A 23,162-nucleotide genomic window follows, 5' to 3' on the forward strand; every position below is an offset into this window, starting at 1 on the left:
TAATAGGCAGATATTAAAACGTTATACTACTGTTTAACTATTATAATTACATGAATTAAAATTAATAAAAAAAATACAGTAAAATCATTTAATTAAGTACTTCAAGTAAATTTCAATCAAAACACACAGTATGATTAAATTTGAGATTTCCTAATGGTTAGCCTACATTTAGCAGTTAATACATTAGTCATTTTAAACAGTAACTTTCAGTGATCATCAACAACAGCAAAGTAATCCAAATGTAAATATTCACACAATTTAACCTCTAAATGTCTAATACCGATATACTGTTCAGTAGAGTGTATCCCCAGAGTTCCTGTCATTCAAGTTGCATTAAAGAACTTTACATGGATTTAAAGAGCTTCTAAAAAAGCAAATAAACCAGCACTTGCTTTATCCACACAAGCTCACATCCAACAGTGCAGAAATCATAATTGACAAGATAACAGACTTGACTTGAGGGGTTGTGGCCAAACATGCCCCTGGTTGTTCTTGTAATGGGCTCCAAAGTGGTTAACATCCTCTTTGTGCACTTCTGGTGCCATTAAGAGGTAATCTAGGTCACAGCCCCAAAGCCTGAGCCAAAACTCTAAAGCAAAAGACAACCTATAGTTTACTGTGCATTTACAGAGGCTGCGCAACATTAAATACTCCTTCAGATTCTGAGGTAGTTACAGCACAAAGACTCTCTTAAATGGTATGTTATTTCACGATTGTTGCATGTCAGATTGTGCGACGTGACCCTAGAGAGATCTTGAGTAACGGCTGAAGGACCGCACGATATCAACTGTCTTTTATGTCACGCTGTACGGTACACATCTTAGCAGACTGTGGTCACAACCGACAGCATTGACTGGGCAGTCTAAGGTTGTTCTGACATCCTCATTGACACGTGAAATTGAAATGGTACTGCAAATGGAAAACCCTGCAAGCAATTGTGGTAATGTCTGCAAAGTTTTGCCTGGAAAATAAGAGAAAAAGAAACCTAAGTGTCTAAAGACAGTGACTGCATGAAAGAGGAAAACTGTGAACTGCTTGTTCTTGAGAGTGAGGGTGAGGTTGAGGATTTCTTTTTTAACAATCGTAAGGTGAAAAGAAGATATCATGGATGGATGGTCAAATGGATGGATGGAAAGACACATAGACAGATAGTTGAGCAGTCACTGATGAGCATGTTACACCAAAAAGCCTAAGACAACCAATTTTGCTTTTAGACCACACTAATTTTAATTGCTCAATGCAGTCTCAGACAGTGAAATCACTAGAAAAAATCTAAGTGTGCAGCCGACTGAAGACAAAAGAGTAGCAGTATTTAAATTACTCTTTTAACATATACTCCCAAAACATGCAGAAGTCTAGAAGCTCAGAGCATTGCATGGCTGATGTTTCCTCTCCTCATAATAGCATTATAAGACCAATGACTGGAGGTGGGAAGGTGTACTCTTTAATTTTCTCCCAAGTCTAGACATAAATCCATACAAAAAATAAGTCATCTGCAAATCCTGTTAAACCACGTGTAATAAAAGTGGACAGCCAGACCAGCCTGACAGGCGTGAGTGCAGTTGTATAGACTGAAAATGACTCAAACTCAACTCTGAGAGCTTTTTTGGTACCAAAGAGCTAATCATTCAGACGACTGCCACAGGCAAGCACTTCCAGCAAAGTGGATTTCTCACAGCATCATCAAAAACAGCATTAAAGTCAAGTCTCAAATAAAATGCACAACCCCCAATTAAGAGCCGATTTAATTCTGCACAGGTCCAGAAGCTATTCTGCTCATGAATGTGGCTCATTCAACATCTGCCTTTCTGCCGCCCAAGGGTGGATACTGAACTGCAGGTTAGACAACAAAACACATCCTCTCTTTGTAAGTACATGTGGTTGAGAGCTTAGAAATATAAAGAATGACATCTATTCAGAAACAGCAGCTGCAGTTCGAAGTGATGCAAATCTAATAATGTGGAGATTTACAGCGCACTTGAGCCAATCCTGAGATGAATCACGACTATGTGTAAAATGCTCTTAATAAACTACATTTCTGTTAAGTTTCACTTCTATACACAAAGTAATTAAATTTTTCACTTAAATGGATAGCTTACCCAAAATATACTTCTATTTCTTAAATATACTTCACCAAAAGGTGTAATTATCAATAACACAGCACTTTTTGTCCCACATAACAGTGCATTTGAGAGTAAACTCATTTTGAGAGATGCAGAGAGTAAACTCATTTTGAGTTTGGAGATGCAGATGATTTCAAATATCAATAATAATAACAACATCATATAAATTATTAATTGAAACCTAATTTATGTAAGGCCAATCTACAATCACAAGACAATGGGACTAAGTTTAAAAATGAGAACGAGAATGAGAAAATGATAATAGGAGGAATTTGGCCTGGGCCCCATTTCTGATCAGGGCCATTAGAATTGTCCTAACATTGGCTCCCCTGTTGCCTTTACGACATGGCAAGTAATATAATGCTAAATTTCCCCAAATCATCTAAATATCTTTGATGGTCTTATGGTGAGTACATTTTCAACAGACTTTCATTTTTGATTGAACTACTCCTTTAACAGTGTTGAGACAGAGGTTTGACCAGCATGACCTCACACCAGGAGGACAAACAGTTGCATTTTATGACCATTTACTCTCATTATAGAGTTCTGTCTTATCGAAATATGATTTCATAAAGAAACTTCAGTTATTTTTTCTAAAATAGATGTGAATTTAAGGATGCACATATTTATTGATGCTCTAACAAAACTTTGTCACACAAGTAGTACAATTGGGTACATTATATGACCATTTATTCAGATTATAGAATCCTGTCTTATCTAAATCTGATCAAATCGAGTTGCTTCAGTTACCTATGTTATCTGAAAAGTCCCTGATTTCACATATTTCACCCATGTGCACACCAATTTCATATTTCTTTTGATCTGCTAGCCATGACAAAATGCACTGTTTTTCTTTACAAGAGATCAAAGTGTCAAGTTTTGACTGAATAGTATTCTCTTCTACAATTCTGTTGTAAAAGTCCCTTCTTTACAGCATTTCTACTTACAAAAATGCTTTACGAGAAACTTTTGCTGTCCTGAAGCAAAGAAACAGAGATACATCTAATCATGCTCTCTGATATTACCTGGGCTACAGCCAGTCAATGATTACATCAAGTAGCACATTAAAAATGACTGTCCTTATTTTAAAGAGGAGTGACCTGTCCCAGCCACCAGATATTATTAAACCAATTTATCTTGTCCCAAACCTGGCTAAATCCTTATTCTTATTGCCAGAGATCTATTGCATTACATAAACTGTTGCTTGATCACAGGGGAGCCAGTCTGGGAAGAGAAATACTGTATGCATTAGAGGGACTCTGGCATAATGCAGCGCAGCCGTCTTCCACAGAGGACTTTTCCCTGGAAGCAGGAGCTGTGCTCTTTATTTACACATTTTTAAAATTCTACCCATGCGAATTTGCCATGAAATCCATCGATCAGCATCAGATGATGGGGTAGGACAATGCTTATCTGTGAGATGCCTTGCTTAGCAGCTTTGTGAAAATGCTTTGCTCTCAGGCCTAACGCTGGAGGCCATAATTAGTCAAGCCAAAGATGAGCCGAAGAACAGGAATTGGGGCTAGTGAGACAGTCCTCAGCGTCTGTATCGAGCCGTTTCACTCCTATAAGGGAAGTACGCCACACAGGCAAATGGAAAAATTAAAGTCAGCACCTAAAAATATTACTCAAACTGATGTCTTTGCATTTCACTGCATAAGCCGCTACTCAATTCAGAGACTTTTCCTTTAAGTTTGAATCTGAGAATATCAATATATATTCAAATGCTTCCGAAAATCCTGTAGAAAGTCAGTGGGTGTTGAAGGTCAGACATCCCAATACCTTTAACGTACAGACTGCTAGATCTACAAAACAGAGCTGACTTTCCATACATCTCATTCATTAATCTGGCAAAAAAAAAAGATGATGGCAGAAGGACGAAGGGAGAGTAAAAGAGTATTGAAAGAAACAAAACCTAAGGAAGCTTATAAATCAAATGTTTCCTTTGGGATCACAGTACTTGGATGGCCACCAAACGAATGCATGGTGATTTAATCCGTAGACATAGCACTTGCACTTTGGAATGGAATAGAAAGAAAAACACATATCCTTATCTGACTCGTCATTCATTGAACATCAACCTCCCCTGAGAAGCCTTTGAGTCAGGAGCAACCAAAAGCCATTACGCAGTCAGATGAAAACAAGACTTACTGCGCCAGGCTTTTGACGACAGCACAAAGCCTGAAAATGTTTATATTCTAGTTTTTAGAAGACCTGTGTAGAAAGGAGCTGCGTTTGACTGTGTTTTACATGTGGAAGTTGAAAGGGCCGACAATACCCACGCAAATTGATTTCTGGATTTATTTTTCTCTTCCCTATATATATATATACAGTACACACACACACACATACACACACACACACTTCCGTTTATCAGACTATGTTTAGAATGAAATACTAGCTTACTTGGTGGTGAATACTACATAGTATATACTGGCTGCAAAGTGATATATTGAGCTTGGGGGCAGTCGTGGCCTAATGGTTAGAGAGTCTGACTTGTAACCCGAATGTTGTGGGTTCAAGTCTCAGGTCCAGCAGGAATTGTCGATACCACGACTGAGGTGAGACCCTTGAGCAAGGCATTGAACCCCCAACTGCTCCCCGGAGTTTAGAAAGAAATAAACACTTTCATTCTACAATAATGCATTACATTAATAAAAAGTAACAGTAAAGACATTTAGAATTTTACAAAAGATAGCCTATTCTGTTAAATAAATGCTTTTCTTTTGTATTTTCTACTTAAAGAGTCCTTGGAAAAATACCATGGCTTCAACAAAAATATTAACTTTTTTTCAGAAAATGATTTCTGAAAGATCATGCGACACAGAAGACTGGAGTAATGGTTGCTGAAAAATCAGTTTTACCATTACAGAAATAAAGTACATTTTACAATATAGTTTTTTTTTTATTAAATAGAAAACAGTTAAATGATAATACTTTACAATATTACAATTTTGACTATTTTTGATCAAATAAATGCAGCCTTGGTGAGCATAAGGAACTTCTTTCAAAAACATCTTACCAACCCCAAACTTGTTAATTTCTCCTCTTCTCTAGCTTGCTTTCTAATCTAATTGCCTAAGAAAACTGGCATTCTGAATTATAAACATTGTGGGCTCTTTAGGAAATTGCTTTTGTTTTTCTTTTGTAAGTTGCTTTGGATAACTGCATCTGCTAATGCATAAATGTATTCATAAATAAATTGCTCAAATGACCAGAGATGACACTTTGACACTATACGAATACTAAAATCACAATTATAGCAATACCAATTTTTCTACACTATTAGTTACCTTGGTAGATGAATGTTGTCTGTTGTAAAGAGAGATGGCTAGCATGCATGTGAACGCATGCTCTGTACTGTGCCTCGCAGTAACACAGCTGTGCATATAAACTGTCAAATGCACTTCTTGGTCAGAATGATCTTGACGAACTAAAAACTGAAAATCTTTCTAAAAATCTACAAAATGCCACAAGAGTGTGTTGGAGCTTTGCATTAGGCCTTGCATTGTAAAAACAGCACAGTAGACTTGCTTGCATTCACCATGTGACCTTGTTTGATGCTGCACAACACCCACTTGGACACTTTTCTCTCTTTCACCTTGCGACACATTCTGGTTATTTGTTTTCCATAAAAGCCTAACCAAAGCACTGCCAACCCCACTATTTTAATCGCTATAATATTTAGAGCCACTCACCAACTTGGTTGCATAAGAGCATCACTGTTGAACTGGTTAGCAGCAGGCTGTAACAGGATGATGTGGCAACACTTGGGAGTCGAGTTACAGAAATTAATTGCATATGGATAAAAGTGTAAGTTACGTAAATCCTTTATCAGCTAGGCAATATATTTTTGTATATATTATATATATATATATATATATATATATATATATATATATATATATATATATATATATATATATATATATATATATATATTATATATATATATACACATACATATACACAGTATGTATATTTTCATTCCCAGGGCCTCAACATGACATGCTGAATGGGTCTCCAAGGCATTTCTTCTGAAATAGCAGAACTGCAAAGTTTCTGTGGCTCAGACTCATTAATAAACAGACAGATTAATAAACTATTTCGGACATGCAATTAATATGTACACCAAAGGGGAGGCAGATGAGACGGTTTGTTCATTACATCATATATTAACATAAAGCTTCCTGGGAACCTGCCATCTAAACAGAGTACTGTACTCTCCAGTGAGCTGTTACCACTGATGTTGCAACATGAAATCCGTCGCAACACTACCTCTGTGCACAACTTTTGCTGAATTGGTATTTCATATTCTCCAAGGATGTTGATATGCACAGTAGACACCTAAAATGTCCTTTTCAGTAGTGCCAAGTGCACACTACAAGACCGAAGATCAGCATCCAGTTGACATTTAAAGGCAGTTTACTGATGTTTTGGTCACAGATTGTAGTTCTGATCCTGAAAATAATTCTTCTCATTCAAGTTCATGTACATAGCAATGGGATAATTTATTCTATAATTCAAACAAACACTAAGGAGGAAGTTTTTGTCATTTCCTGGAACAAATATGGAAAAAAGACATCAAAAAATGGGTGAGTAATGGTGTCCATGTAAAAATTTCAAAATAATTTGAAAGCAGTTTGAAATCGGATTTAAATGCAGTTTTTGAAAAATCTATTTTGAATGCAGTTTCTAAAAACTGGTCTTAATGCAGTTTTTTGGAATATGGTTTTAATGCAGTTTAAAGTCTGATTTGAATGTGATTTTTAAAAAGAAATTGTTGAATGCAATTTAAATTGGTTGAATGCAATTTAAAAAATATTGAATGCATTATGCATTCTGGCTGAAACTACAAAACCATTTCAAATCAGTTCAAATCTGATTTGAATCCAGTTTCTGGTCTATACTGACTGCAGTTTCAGAAAAATTTTTTGAATGTTTTGAGGTTCTGGCTTGATTGCCGTTTTTGGAACTTGATCTGAATGTATTTTTTGCAATCTGATTTGAATGCAGGTTTTGGAAACTGTTTTTTACAAATTTGATTGAATGTGTTTTTTAAAATCAAGTTTGAAAGCAGTCTGCATTCTGGTTTGCTATCAATTTGAAATTTGCCATAGCATCTGGGACTACAGCCGCAGTGCATCTCAAAAGCACGCACACTAGAAGAGTGTCAGTGACTGGTGCATGCTGGGAGCTGTCTACAATATGGGGATTTTGGTTGCAACCTAGTTGGAGATCAACTAAATTGGCAAGATATTAAAATAAAAAGAACAGTAGAACAGGATAGATTTAAGACTCCACTCTCTAGATCTACTGCATCTAATGCCTTTGGACTGCATGTGAGTCATATCTATGTAGTCATACTCATGTCTTGCCACAGTTGCCAGTGAGCATTAGGCTAATTTCACACTACAGGATTTAAGCCCAATTTAAGCCCAATTTGCAAGTTAACAAGCTCGTCGACAGGTCGGGTTGGGTGACAGAGTTGTTGTCAGCTCGTGTAGTGTGTCACCCCCTGTTGTGGATCATTTACGTAGTGTTGCGTAGTGTGAACACCACAACGACTTCAAGACAGACAATCAAGTCATGTAGTCTGAAAAGCACAGCGATCTGCCGATGTTTAAAGTCCTGTAGTGTGAACTTAGCCTTAAGAGACAGATCTGCTGATTGCACCTCTTCAATGTTAAAGTACTTCTTCTCACCCAGACATATCAGCCTCATATTCACAGCTTGATGATCTGATAATCATTATAGCCGCATTGGAGGAAATCAAGAGAGGCAGAAACAAAGAGAGACATTGATTTGGTTGAGGATGAGGCAGAGAATGACTGACTAACAGCGACGTCACACTGAGATGGGTGATATGAAGCTTTGAGCAGAAGCCAGAAATGTGGGAGATGATAACACTATGCCTGCTGGGAAACACGTGATGGAGTTCACTTGTTGGCAGCGTTTACATAATTAAACCATATAAACAAACAACAAATATGAAATGAATAACCAAGATAATGAACAACTTATTGTCATAAAGAAAAATTTAAGATGAACCATTCAAAGATCCTTTAAGGAATGTCCAATGTTGGTGAAAGAAGACGATGACTCAGTGTTCACCTTGAGTGACTCATGCAGTGAAATCGGATTCAGATTTCAACATCAGCAATGTCCACTAAGCACTAAGCAATTTTTTTACCATGGTTTCCATCTGAAATTACCAATTAGTTTTTAGATTCATGAGTAAAATAATAAATTTCATTTTAATTTAAAGTGAAAAAAAGTGAAAGTGACATGACATGTGGCCAAGTATGGTGACCCATACTCGGAATTAGTGCTCTGCATTTATTCCATCCAAAGTGTGCACACACAGAAGTGAATACACACACCGTGAACACACACCCAGAGCAGTGGGCAGCCATTTTTTTTCTGCGGCACCTGGGGAGCAGTTGGGGATTTTGTGCCTGCTCAAGGGCACCTCAGTCGTGGTACTGAAGGTGGGAGAGAGTGCTGTACATTCACTCCCCCACCTACAAACCCGCAACCTTTGGGTTACGAGTCCGACTCTCTAACCATTAGGCCACAACTTCCCATACATTGCCAACATTGTCATCGTTGTTAGTTTAGACCTCAAACTTTGACACTGCTGTATTTTTTTTTATAAAATGTTTCTACATAAGGACTACAACTACCAGAAGAGTGTGAATTTACATGCTTGATGTATTGGGAAAAGTATTGTAGTCCTTATACATCAATCTGTAAGCAAACTTAAAGTACAACTGGATGTAATTTATGTTGTAGACTCAAAACATTAAAGTTGTTTCTAGTAATTTTGAGCATACAATGTTGATAAGTTAATGACCTTAAAAACTGCTTAAAAATCAAAGGAATTTTTTAGGGAATCCATTGTGAACTAGCCTTCCAGTTGGCCAACAAACTGATGTCAAGACTGAACTGCTGTACAGAAAAAGACTTGTAATATTCAAGTTTAATGCAGCACTCTTGCTAATGAATTCTTTCCTAATCCTGTTCATATGAGTCCAATACATTATCCATTGCTACAGTGAGCATAACTAGCTGTGCAAAAGCAGTTGAGATCATTAGCATTGTGGTCTTCCCACGCACAATAATTGATCTCTGTGACAGAGGTTTCACAGAAAGCTACAGCAAATATGCATAAAAGGCTCTTGGATACAGCAGGAAGGAAGATGAAACCTGTGCAGAGTAGTTAAAGTTAGTTCAGCCCATGTAGCTAGTCTGCAAACACATCAGCGTAATTGTCACATGGCCTTCCAAGATCCAATCAGATTATTGCAAGCTAAATGCTTATTACTTAGTACAAGACCTCTAAAATTTAACAACATGATGATGATGATGATGATATTGCAGTCCATATGAACCTTCCACAAACTCAAAATAAAAATCATTCTGTAAACAGTATATTCAAAAACAGAGAGTGCCTCCACTAAAAATACCTTACATGAAAATTTAATTACTGAGAGTGGCTGCTGTGAAAATGCTTTACAGGACAAACAGTTAATCAAAGCATGATTTACTGAATTGGGTTGGCTCCAGGGGCATGTCCATGCATGTACACTGGATTCACTTCTGATTGATCTTAATAAACTGCCACTAATCTGTACATGCCAATGCTTAGGCTAAATAAGCATTTAGGGAACTGCTGACACTAACCAAAATATTAAAGCAGAAAGATGCTATTCCAAGCCACTTTGGAGAAGGTGAAGTGACCAGACATGCACAGTAGAATTAGGAGAACCATTCATTAAAAAAATAAAACAAATATTTTAATATGCACACAATTTTATTAATAAAGGTTATTTATGGGCATCTATCATCTCATGAAGAACATCTGATATCCTTGGAACCTTTTCTAAATTTAAAAGGTTCTTTAGAATTTTTAAATATTCTTTGAACAAAGAAAAATGGCTCTTTTAAGAACTGTTCACTGAAAGGTTCTCTGGGGAAACCAAATGTTTCTTCTCTGGCATCAATGCAAAAAGCCTTCTTTTGGATCCTATATTTTTAGCAAAAGGGACATGTGTGAACCCCTGGAGATGGTACATAATAAGCAAACTGTAAAGAGAAACAGTGTAATTCAATAGTGTTTTGTCCCTCACATAACTGGGAACTATAAAGCTAAATAAACAGCTCAAAACAAACAGTGGATAAGTCCTGAGCAATGCAGAGTCAACAAGTGTAAACAAATCAGATACATCCAAATATAACATCCTGACACTACAGGAATAGAAGACAGTCTGTTTTCTACATAAGAGTAAAAATAAAATAAAATAAAACAAAAATTTTAGTTTATAATCAAATCACGACTTTATGATTTTAAGAGTATGAACAGCAATTAATACATTATGCTGACATCAGAGTTTATGAACAGCAATTAATACATTATACTGACATAAGAGTTTTAAATTTGGTTGGTTACAACTCGACACACACTTCATCTTTCTATTGAGATGATAGTGCTGTTGTGGCTCTATACAATATGTAACCCATGTCATAGTTACACTATGGTGACAGGAATTGCCAAAAGAATTAATGTAATTTATGGCACAATAGCACTTCAGGCAAACCTTATCTCTTTATGAGATAAATGCCTTTAGCTCATATTACAAATCATAATGTTTGTTTTCTACTGTATATTTCTACTGTATATCCTCCAACCATTAATTTCCTGCATCAGCTGTAATAAGTGACACAAATGTAACTTGAGTAATAAATCTATAACAGATTACAATTAGATATAAAAAAAACCTACTAATCCAGTTTGTCAAATCATCCAATCATCTTAAAAATAAAAAAAAAATAATTTCTTATTTAAAAAAATAGCTTTTTATTTAGAGACAATTGATTTTCTGTTCATCTTAATTGGAGATTTGTTCATTCTTAAATCTGATTACTGTTGATTTGTTTTGAACAGCAGCTGTCTTGCTCAAAAATATCAGTCTACAACTGAACTTCTTTTTTTGTTGTTATTTTTTGCCTGTTCATACTTCTCAGAGTCAGATACTAAACTTCCTAATAGACCACCACTTCACAACTCCACGTACTCATTGCCAGTCAAGTGTTCAAACCGTTTGAGTAATACAGACAAAATCTAACAAGTAAAAAAAAAAAAAAAAATTAAAAGCCAGTTATGAATCACAGAGCGTGTTGACTGACAAATACCAATGACAAAACTGAAATCCATAACACCCAGAAATATAACTAACAGAAATTCAAATCCACACATCGCAGTCAAACACAAAATGAGAGATTGACTTTGACCGTAAATATACAGTGAGGGGAAAAAGCCATCAAGACTTTGTGTCGCTTCAAAGTCTCAGGGGTTCTCCCATACAACAGCACAGAGGCTTAGAGACGAAGAATCAATACAATTTCTCTCTTTTTTTTTCTCTCTTGGCTGAACATAATGGGAAAAAAAACATTACATAAAAGCAAATATTGCTGCCAGGCAGCATGCTGCAACCGCAGAGTGCACTGCTACAAGTCCTGGAGTCACTGGAGGACTGAGAAAGTTGATGACAGCTCCAAATGGTTGACCAGAGGACAACAAGGATAGATACTTGCATCAAAAAGCCCATCACATCAGCCCATGCTGTGTTCTCACTTATTTACAAATGGCTTATCAAAGGTCACTGTGCTTGCAGCAAGTTTATATCTTAAAGGGATAGTTCACCCAAAAATGACAATTCTTTCATCCTGTCAACTTATTTTGTTCTTTGCAACTCAAGTTATTTTTGAAAAATGTGTCTGGGTTTATGATGTAAATGCTGTTTTTCTCTTCTAGTTGTTTTTAGCCCCTATTGACTTTCAATGTAAGCACAAAACAGTTACAAAAACATACAAAATAAAGTCATGCAGATTACATTAGTGTATAAGTAAATGATGACAATTTTCATCTCTGTGTGAACTATCCCTTTAAATAGTTACTTTGGCTGCCATATACTTCTTTTTAAACAGCAATTAATTTGGTGACACTCACGCATTAGAGTCATTTTCAACAAATCGATTCAGCTTTAAGGGCCTTGCACACAAAATGGCCCACTACAAATATTGACACATGAAGATGGGTAGAAGCCAGAGGCACCCTGTAGATCGCAGCATCTGTGCCTCAAAACGCAGACTTCCAGCATTACACCACGACATGAACAATGGAAGCCAAACTAGATCTGGCTTTCCTGAATGATCACATTTCCGGGGCCGAGAGCTGATAACAGATAAAGGCAGCTGTGCTGAAGGACGACAGACAGGAAAGCCTGCTGAAGCACAGACAAGAGGCTAAAGCGCATTTGTCAGGCAGTATTGCTCACCAGGGCTTTCCCAGCCGGTGAATGTGAGGTGACAGTGTTTGCAAGAATTAAAACATCATGCTTTATCTCACTGCCTAAACCTGATACATCATATTTTCAGTGAGGCGGCGCATGAACATGTACAAGAGGGTTGGCGTATGGGCCAAAGCGGAAGTGGGAGGGGTATTTTTCTGAAACAATGCAACAGCCAGGGACCACTCAACCAGGCAAGACCAAGCTGTTGCCTGGCTCACGGTCCATATGCAGTTCTCTATACCCTTCACATGCAGGAGACAGTGAGGAGCATCAGTCTCTCTTACAGGATCACACAGCTCCTGCACAGCCAGTGATATCCCTTCTGCTTTCCAAAAGCAACAGATATATCAGAACAAAGGCCTCATTTTAACATGAAATACAGCCATACATTAAAAAAGTCAAATGAAATAATTATCAATTAATTTAAACAAGAAATCAACACATTCAAAATTAATAAAAAAAAAAATAAATAAATTAAATAAATAAAAATAATAATTACGGATCTTGCATAGGGATGCACCAGTGTTCAATCATTGTGTTATGGCTGATAACCAATAAAGACTGATATTAAAAGTTGATACAATTTTGTCTAAACTTAAAAAAGGATACTTAATAAAAATATACAAAATGAAAAACATTCATTTTAAATGCTGCAAGTGAATTTATGCATCACAACAATATAATGCACAGTATGAAAAACTGATATTTATTTTGAGATTTGCTGAAGAATTAAATGAAAATGTACTATTTAAAACTATTACCATTATTTAAAAAATAATAATTTTAAGTGAGAATTAGATGGTGGCAAAGGTAATCCAAATGCAAATTAGCATGCATAATTAAATATCTAATAACCAGTAATACAAATACATTTTTAAAAACATTTTCATTAATATATTAGCCAGTTCCTAAATACTCTTCAAAGGGGTAAAAGTAGGCTAAAACAAATAATATATGGGTAAGACTTTAAACTTTAGGTTTAATTTGTTAACATGAATGAGCCATGAACAGTTTTCCACAGCATTTATTAATCTTAATGTTAGTTTCTACATTTACTAACTCAAAAGTTTTATCTAAACATTAATTTGTTAATGCACTGTGTACAAACATGAACAAGCAATGGACAACTTTATTTTTTATCAACTACTTGTTTATCAACAAGTGCTATCAAATATATTGTTCAGTTCATGTTAACAAATAAATATTTTTTTAAATTACAAATATGCAATGGATCTTTTGATATTAAATGTGCTGAAAAGAATGAACAGCTTTGATGTACACTTGACAAATTAACTTGGTTATGCTAAGTGCCAAAACAATAAATAAAAAAATAAAAAGCAAGATGCCAGTAATGGGACTTTAAGCAAGCAGGAAGAAATTAATTCTACGGGACAGTGTGTACAAGAGTAGGCAGCTGTGGAATTAAAAACTCCATATTTTCATAATTGATTAATCAGTCGGTTGTCTAAACAAGTACTGTGTCTGTGTTCAGGAAATTCTATATAATATGCTTGCATCATGTCTACCAGATCCAAATCAGACATGTTTCAGATACTACTGTACAGTAAGTGCAGCCCTTCAATAAGGCCATTCAACAAATAACTATAACCTTATATTGAACAAAGTTACCAAAGTCCTCATTATAAAGGATAAATACACAATGGCACAAAACTACGTATGTGCATCCCGGATGCAGAATGATATGCTTCAATGTAATCTCAGTGCTTGGGCTCATGGGATTTCCCTTGTTCAGCTTTTAAAAGTTCATAACTGTTAGATCAGAAACATCGTCTGTGCCCAACACCTAGTTTACTGCACCCAACAGTCTTGAGTCTTTATTGTGCTAAAACTATTTATTAAAGCATTAATCTGCAGTATTCTGACAGACACCTGGGAGTCAATTCCACACCATGAAGAATCAGACAGACTATGCTGAATATAATATACTTAAATCCCTCCATAAGACCCCAGATGCAAACATATGGGTTCTGCATAACCTTTTTTTTTTCAGAGAGGGTTTTACCATGCTAAAATGCTAGCATGCTAAAGTATCACTGCTAAAATAATTGCTGAAAGAAACGCACACAGAAATCTAAAGAGAGAGAGAGAGAGAGAGAGAGAGAGAGAGAGCTCTGCTGTGCATTTTTATCAGAGTTAAAATGTGATTTCAATTTACATACCTTAGATCTTGTTTTTTAGCTTTTTAGTAAAGTTGGATCATTTCGATACAACTTATTTTAAATATTTTAAATAAAACTCATCTTGCAGCAGTGTACAGAGTCTGCTTGGTTTGGAACCATCGCATTAAAGGAACCATTACCGAACATGTTCACGCTGTTCATTTTCATCTAGCAGTGCATGAGAGACCTAATTCAATCCTTGTTATCACACAGCTACAGGTTCAGTACAGTACAGTGAATCCAACTGCATTGCATGCCAGGCATAAATAGACATAAACTGATCAACTTAGCATAAATGCTTCTCTCACACATCACGCTAAAGGTATTATCCCAAGCAGCCTGCATACTGGTTTTATTTCTCATTAATTAGCCAAGCTTAACCCTTAAATGGTGTCTGTATCCTGGGAGACTTTTGAGAGGCTGGAAGGAGGGGAATAGTGAGTGAGGGAGTGGGCCTAATTTCAGAGTAAAAATATTTAAAAAGAAGTTCCTGCAAATATTCAGGACAAACAAACTATGTTGTCAACTTGCCACCTTTATCTAAAAGTAACATGGCAACATGCTGTGAGAAGGCCACTGACCTTGAGGTAAATGTTCCCATCCTTTACTACAGGCATACGGGACACCCCTGCAGTGCAGAGGGCCCCCTCACTGTGTTATAAGCCAATTATAGTTAAACTTGCCTATCTACAATGTTTATTCTCTGCATAGGAGCTGCATCAAGCTGTGTGAATCCACTGATTTTTAATGTGGTGTAGAGTCAGCGTTGACACACAATCACAATTGGTGCAAACAAAGTATCACACTGTTGATTTCTAAGATAAAAAGATATGGCAAAAATATAAGCTATATGCTACTTTGAAATTCAACGCACCAAATTTACAAGTTTATTACAAAAATAGAATGCTCAACTGAAAAAATAAAATAAAAATAAATTTCAGCATAGAAAAAAAAATAACTAAATAAAAATAAACATAATGAGATTGTCCAAAGTAACAGGTTTGCCATACAATTCCACTGTTGACCTTATTTTTAATATAAGAGCGGGTGCATTTCCGTAACATTCCTTTGCCACAAAAATAGTTTTATGTTTACTACACTTTTTTTATTCTTATAATTTATACATATCTGCTAATTAAAAAGATGTATGGCACATTCACAGGTAATGGCTTCTGGTCTTAAAAAAAATAATAATATTATATTATTTTATAATAATAATAAAAAACACTCGTACTCGACGTCACATCTTGTGGGTGGGGCCTCGTGACATGGATCACAATAAGTCTTTGCCATGTTATATTTTAACTCCAAAGCATTAGTTTGGAAAAAAATATTGCGCTGCATTATTATTCATCAGTCATAATGTGTCGGAAAATAAGCAATGCCGTTTCATGTTCGTGCCTATTAAAGGGTTAATGCACGTGCTGTGTGCTCTTCATTCCATAACAGACTCTTACATCAAAGGACGTCTACTCTTGTAAATTCTACTCAAAGTAGTGGTATCTGAAGAGAAATGTAAATTTCGATCAGCGTATTAGCGCAGAATATATTATCATTTGTGGATGCAGAAGAAACGGCGCTGAAAGAGCAGATGTAAAGACGCGTTCAACAGATGGGCGACTGCTCTTCCTCACGACCGCAGACCTGTACGGACAAATCTTGCTTTGATTAATTAGCATAAAGCCTGGTCGGGAATGTTAATTGAAAAACAGCTGCATTGGCTTATTGACTAAACGATGATTATCAGTGTGTTGGTTATTGATTGAAACTGAATTCTATTTTAAGTTGCGGCGTTAAAGGCAACTACAGCGGGCGCCAAATCACAGTTGTATCACCTTCAAATAAAAAAAATGACGAAAAATCACACTAAACACATAACTTAAACGTAAAAATAAACGCAATGACGAAAATCCAAAAGAACGTACAGCTGTAGGGGAAAACGAGACGCAACCTTCAAAACAATGTTTCTACTTATAGTTTTCCAGTGAGACGTACACTGATTGATCATGAACGTGGTCTGGTTAGTATAAAAAGCATTTTCTCTGCAAGTTTATGATCGAGGCATGAATAGGAAGGGCAACAGAGACCTCGATCCTGAATGCATTTTTGTTCTAAATGCTGCTTATAAGGATAAACTTGATTCTGAAGATAAAAAGAGATCTGATTCAAATTCACAAACGATACTTTTACATATGGCTATTCCAACTTAAAAGGATCATTAAGTGAATTTATTCAGAGTGATCGGTCTACACGCTAGTCTTTTTAGACCATCCAAATGCACAGATTGCGAAGCAACACAGTAACAGTCATAACATATGGATATTAAAAGAAATCGAAGCACTGACATACCTTGTCTCTGTCAGCAGTAGTTATTCTATATTCCCCGATTTGTTCCGTAGATGCAAATACAATTTGCCATCCATGACACGACTCAGTTTGAGATTGAGTATCTTTTACCACAATCTACCCTCGCAAAAACGAATCCGAGTATTTTCAGAGGATAAGAAAATAAAAAAACTGAAAAGGGCAGATACTTAACATTAGAATAGAAGGGGAGAAACAATACACCGAATCAAAGAAGAACAAAAAATAAGAAGCGAAAACAAAGAAGGTTAACGAGAAAAATTCGCTAAAAAATCAAATGCGGTAGAAAACGAATTGACTTTAGTTCACAAACTGAGGGCTCCAGTAATTCCACGCTGCGTCTCTGTATTCCAAACGCACTGAATGCGCTCTGCAACAGGAAACGCCGATCTATCCGTTTATTCCCAATCTGCTGCGGTTTTACTTCCTGGACTTCAACTTGCAGTAGCATCACTTACACCTGAGCGTCCGTGTGAATGTACATTTGCCTTCTCTTCCTTTCGGCTTCAGCAGAACCCTTTCCATGCACTGGCATCCGAGCTCTCGTAAAGAACCGCCGCACTCAGTCAGGCGTCTGGATGCCCGCATTCACTGTAGCAGCGAGGAGGATAGAGGCGCGTTCACGCTCTTCTTTCTCAAGGGAGTAGGACGCGCGCGCTGTTCACCTACGTCAGCCGGCGCGTGCTCCAAATAGAACGTTAGGGAAGTTCGTTCCGAATTCTCATTTGGCGAGTCGATGTCGCAGCTCAGAATATGATATCAGGTCATTATGAATTGGGTTTTTTTGCTTCCTTTCTGCCTGCAGGTTGGAAGCGTTGTCTTCAAAAGGAGAATGAAGCGAGTAGACAACTTGACATCAAATGAACCAAACACAAGTATGTGACTTGTGGTAGATTTCACACCCCCCAGTTTTTTCATGGTCTAAATGTTTCATGGGTACAATAGTTTTTGAAGCTATGCATGGACTATTTGACAAACTGTGGTAGGCTATCAAAGAGACACCAACCATATGATTAAATGTGTTGAAGCATTAAAAATATTGAAGCAGCACTTTACAAGTTACAAAACTCAGCACTCCTGCATGGAATGATACAGCCTTTTATATCCATGAAGTAAGTTCAGTTGGTGCATCAGTCAGCATAAATTGGTCTGTAATAACCAGTATTTCTTAAGCAAAATCAGACTCTTTCATTTTGTACTGAATATTTTATGATCTGAGTGAATAATGATCATATTTGAATCCACAGTTACTGTTTACTTAAATGAACTGATTACAAAAGCAAGTATGAGTAAGATAAACTACAAAAAGGGACGGGAGAAACTGCTATGGAATCAACATGGCTGCAAGTTTTTTGTCTGTAATTGTAGGGCTATTCCCAAGTTACCCGATGATTTACCTGGCTTGAACTTTTGTTTCCTTTATATGTTTCTTGTAGCCAGATAAAAATCTCTTTTGGTAAAAAATAAATGTATAAAAAAATAAAACTTCCGACTTATAGAATGTTTCTAGATCACTGAAATTCATAGGTTGTCTTGGATGTACTGCCTGTTTAAAATCTTCCTGGAAATATCAATAATATTGAAGTCCATTCCAAAACCTTAATATTTTATTTCTTGAAGTAGCATACTGTATAGTAGTAATAGTAGTAGTGGTTGATTTTGGTTGGGGATGGCAGTCTGGATAATTATTTTATTTTTTTTCCCCATATGAGACATTACTTTTTGGGATTTAATTATACTTTGTAGAATACTTTCTTCTTCTTCTGGCATAAAAATGTACTTATGGTTATTGTACCCAAATGTTAAATTTTAATTTTATCTGATCTGACAACGCTATCAATTTGTACGTATTTTACGAGGTGGCTTATTCGTATGACCTCACTTGAACAATTTATCTAGACCCCAGTGATGGGTACGTTTAGGGCCAGGGTTAGGTGTAGGTCATTCATACAAATTGTGCAACTCGTGAAATACGTACGATTTAGCAAAAATCGTATGAATTTGTACAATTGTAAAATTTTCATTTTATCTGATCCAACCAGAACACTTGGTTCAACAACTAAATATTTTGAATATTTAAAATTCAACAGCAACAAACATTTGTTTATTTAGAATTTAATCTCCACCTCCACTTTACTTTTGTGTGCAGGCTTAAGTGCACCACTTTAATAAGTGTTTGTGGCGGGATCACTTTGAACTTGAAAAGGACAAAGCAAACAAGTATTAATGTATATTATTCTTATCATGTTGTTGTTGTTTATAAATTATTTATCTGTGCACATCATTATTATTTTTTAATTCATGTGCTCTTTAATCAAAATAATTTCCCCTCCCTCTTGCAACAAAATCTTATCTTTTCTCTGATGATATGTGTCCCGGGATGAGAGCGGGACAACCTCTCACTCACACGAGATTGCAGCAATAGTAAACGACAAAGATCCAATGATCCAGTTAATTACTGATGAACCAAACTGAATCCTGCCCTACTTTATTTATTTATTTATTATTTTTCTTGTTCGAGAAGCCACTTTACTTGTATGGGGAAGAAAAAACGATCACAACTTGAACAATTGTTTAATGCCAGCTTTAACTCTTTGTAACTTTATAGTATTTTTACTGTGCCCCTTTGGAGGCACCACTGTCACCAACAAAGCTTCCAAACCCCAAATTTAAACTACAAAACGCCTAACAAATCTTAATTAATTCACCCTAGGTGAATAGAGGTTGTGATTTTGTGCTTTGCCACTGCCTGTGTAACCCGTATCACGTCAAACAATAGATGAGTAATTTGCACCATTATTTACTGATGCTTCATAAAAGCCTATATTCCAAAAGTTTGTGTTGATGAATTGTGTTGATGTCAGCAGATTTCATCATATTTACCACTGAGCTCTTGACCATATACATGTTGTTTGCACATTACATGTTTTTTAAAGACATTGCAGGTTAGGTTTCCTTCTGTCCATGTATATCATGTCTGTCCCAATAACACAGCACAGTGGACTGATCCACCACTACAACACTACTCCCTGCTAAATCTTCCTGCAAGTCTTTTGTAGCCATACGGTGGTTTTAGTTTCAATCCCAGACCAGTCTAGTTTTATTAAAGTTATTTTTTTATTGGTCTTCAGATCTTGCCTTGAATCTTTCCATAACTTATATTTCTCAGTGACATCACTGCACATTGCAAATACCAAGTGTTTCCATATCTTTCCATAACCTTCCCCTTACTTTATAAGACCCAATTATATTTTTTTTCTGATTCTCAGTCAGCTGTTTAGAGAAGCCTGTGGCTGTTGAGTGTAAACACCTTCAGAAGTTTGAAGAGTGAGATCATTATTATATAAGCTATGGAACTGTCATCACCTCACTTACATCAAGGCCTTACATTTTCAGAGAATTAACCTAGCCCTGAGAGGTTAAACCTAACCCTAAGGGTGCCAAAACCTTTGCACATTAAAGGGGTGGTTGATTGCGTTTTCACTTTTTTAACGTTAGTGTGTAATGTTTCTGTTTGAGCATAATCATTACACAATAAACAATAAATTAAGAAGATGAAAGTTCAGTGCAAACGGAGATATCGTCTTTTAAAATTCTGGCAGTTTAATGCCTATAAAAACGGCTGGTAGGGACTACAATAAGTTACTTCCTGGGTTTGTGACATAACAAACCCTGATAAACGTTGCCTTCGGGAAAAGGCAGCAAAGGGGGTGAGGCCATGCTGTGCTGCTTTAGAGAAGAGGAAGAGAAAACTAGAGGTGCACGTAAAAATCTGTTCACATATGAACGATTCTAATGGATTCACAAGTTTCGAAATCAATGTCCTAAAGCAGTGGTTCTTAATACTGTTCCTTGCGTCCCCCTGCTCTGCACACGCTTTGCATCTCCCTCTCTCTCTCTCTCTCTCTCTCTCTCTCTCTCTCTCTCATTCAGCTCTGCTCCAACAATGAACTGTTCCAATTATACACTTATTTTCACATAGCTATGAGAAGCGTTAAACATAGACGCGTATGCAGTTGCCATACTGTATTAAAGATTTAATCAGGATATAACTGTATATTAAAAGCTAACATAAGCAGTTGCATTTACAAATAACAGCGTATCTAAATGTATGAGACAACAACAAACAAAAAACATAGGCCTACAATTGAGAGCCGTGCTTGCACAGGTTCTGCATGATCCTCTTCAATAATATCCTCTGCTTCTCAATCGGGCTCAAACTGATAAGTGAGGGGCCGCTGAGGTGAGGGGCGGGACGTTTATACACGCACTAGAGGCAGTTTAGCCAATCACAACACACTGGGCTAGCTAACTAATCAGATCCCATCACCTATTTCTGAGGGAGGGGCTTCATAAAAACAGGAAATGATCAGCGCATTTCTCAGAGAAGGGACAGAGCAGTGTGGAATAAAGGTAAATTATGTGTAAAATAATGCGTTTTTAAAAACGAAGCATTAACACATTTTAGACTGCACCCCACACACAATCAAGCCTAAAAAAAAAAAAAAAAAAAAAAAAACTTGAACCACCCTTTTTACTTTTTTTATCAGTTACATTTAGTAAATAAGAGTGAACCATGATTTGCAGAAAATATGTCGTTTAAATTTTGTTTTTGTTTGTTTACATTTTTTTGCTGAGGTTATGTAAACTTCTTTTCAGTAAGAGCTTCAGTGGAACAATGGAAGAATGCCCAAATAGCTTATAAGAGGACACATGGAAACTAAATATGCATATGACAGACAGTGCAGTTCACAAAATTTGTTTGCACTGCCTTCCCTCAGCTTGTAAGTCAATTTAAATGTATATTAAAGTTTCTTAAAAATGCAACAGGTGTGAAGATTAAATGAAAATGTTCAGCCCTTTTACCAGCTATTTTACTTCATGTATATGTACATAAGAGTAAATGTTATTTAACAAAGATCACTACAATTTTTTTACATACAACATACTTACTCAAAAGCTGTTGTACCATTATTAGAATTGGAGTGGATGTTGGAGCTGAAGTACATCTTCCAAGTTGAGCTAGCATTCATTGCAGACACATTTTTTTTTTTTTTTAAAGGGCCATACTGTGCCAGCATGAATGGCCCTTAGGGGTTTATAAATAAGAAATGAAGAAAAAAAAATCTATTTGACATTTTATTTACTATTTTTCTTGTCATAGCACAATGTTTGAGATCCATAGCATCTGACAATTTGATGTAAATCACTTAAGAGGCTTCTTGTTTGGAGTTCACAATAAGCACAGTTGATGTGAGCAGCCAAACCTTCTGGTGCATGTAAAGAGATTTCTCCCTGGCCTTGACTATTCTATTTGCTTCTGTTATGTGCCAGGGAGAAGAACAGAGGCTGAGAACACAAAACACTGATTAATGGACTGATGGAACAGAACATAAATACAGTTGTTTTCTTAATTGACACTGTGGTAATTCTCCTTTGCTCTGTATAATTTGAAATGCCTGCCATGTGAATTTTATAAACCACTGCGCTAATTTTCCTTTTTGAAATGATCTGCTAAACAGTGGTTTGCATGGTTAAATATAGGAATGCACAATACATTGGGTTCATATTGGTGGAGCTGATGTGTGTTGTTCTAACCAAGTTTATATATATATATATATATATATATATATATATATATATATATAATATATATATATATATACAGTATATATATATATATATATATATATATATATATATATATATATATATATATATATATACACACTACAGGTAAATCATTTTTTTTTTCAATCAGTATCAATTGATATAATGTTGGCTGATCTTAAATATATAATTTAAATGTTCATTTGCTTCTTCTTTTCTCTCCCCCATTTTAAAACCCTTCATCATATAGATCTTTAAAAACACTAATAATTTGAGATTGCTAAATGTAATGTTTAGCAAATCTTTAAATGATTATTACATTTTCATACTGTGTATTTAATGTGATTTCTTCTGTAATTTTTGAATGTTGCGTGCTAACTCTGGTTTTTAACATTAGAAGTCTAAAGACTTTATAATGAGTAATTTTTGCAGTTTGATATCAATAGATGGCCTTTTTGTGCTTTTAAAATACATATAACTCTGGTATTTTCTCTTCCTGAGTTCAGTCCTTGATTGACCAAATAGACAAA

At 35.9% G+C, this 23,162-nt stretch overlaps 1 protein-coding gene across 1 annotated transcript in view; it reads right to left on the minus strand.

The window, feature by feature from the left end:
- Positions 1-17,702, minus strand: part of adgrb2 (adhesion G protein-coupled receptor B2) — a 255,499-nt gene extending 237,797 nt beyond the window's left edge. The window contains 1 exon segment of the mRNA XM_042745491.1: positions 17,008-17,702. The gene's annotated coding sequence lies outside the window, so the exon portion shown is untranslated.
- Positions 17,703-23,162: the final 5,460 nt, after the last annotated feature.

The sequence above is a fragment of the Cyprinus carpio genome, chromosome B19, assembly GCF_018340385.1.
Source record: "Cyprinus carpio isolate SPL01 chromosome B19, ASM1834038v1, whole genome shotgun sequence".
Taxonomy (NCBI): Eukaryota; Metazoa; Chordata; class Actinopteri; order Cypriniformes; family Cyprinidae; genus Cyprinus; species Cyprinus carpio.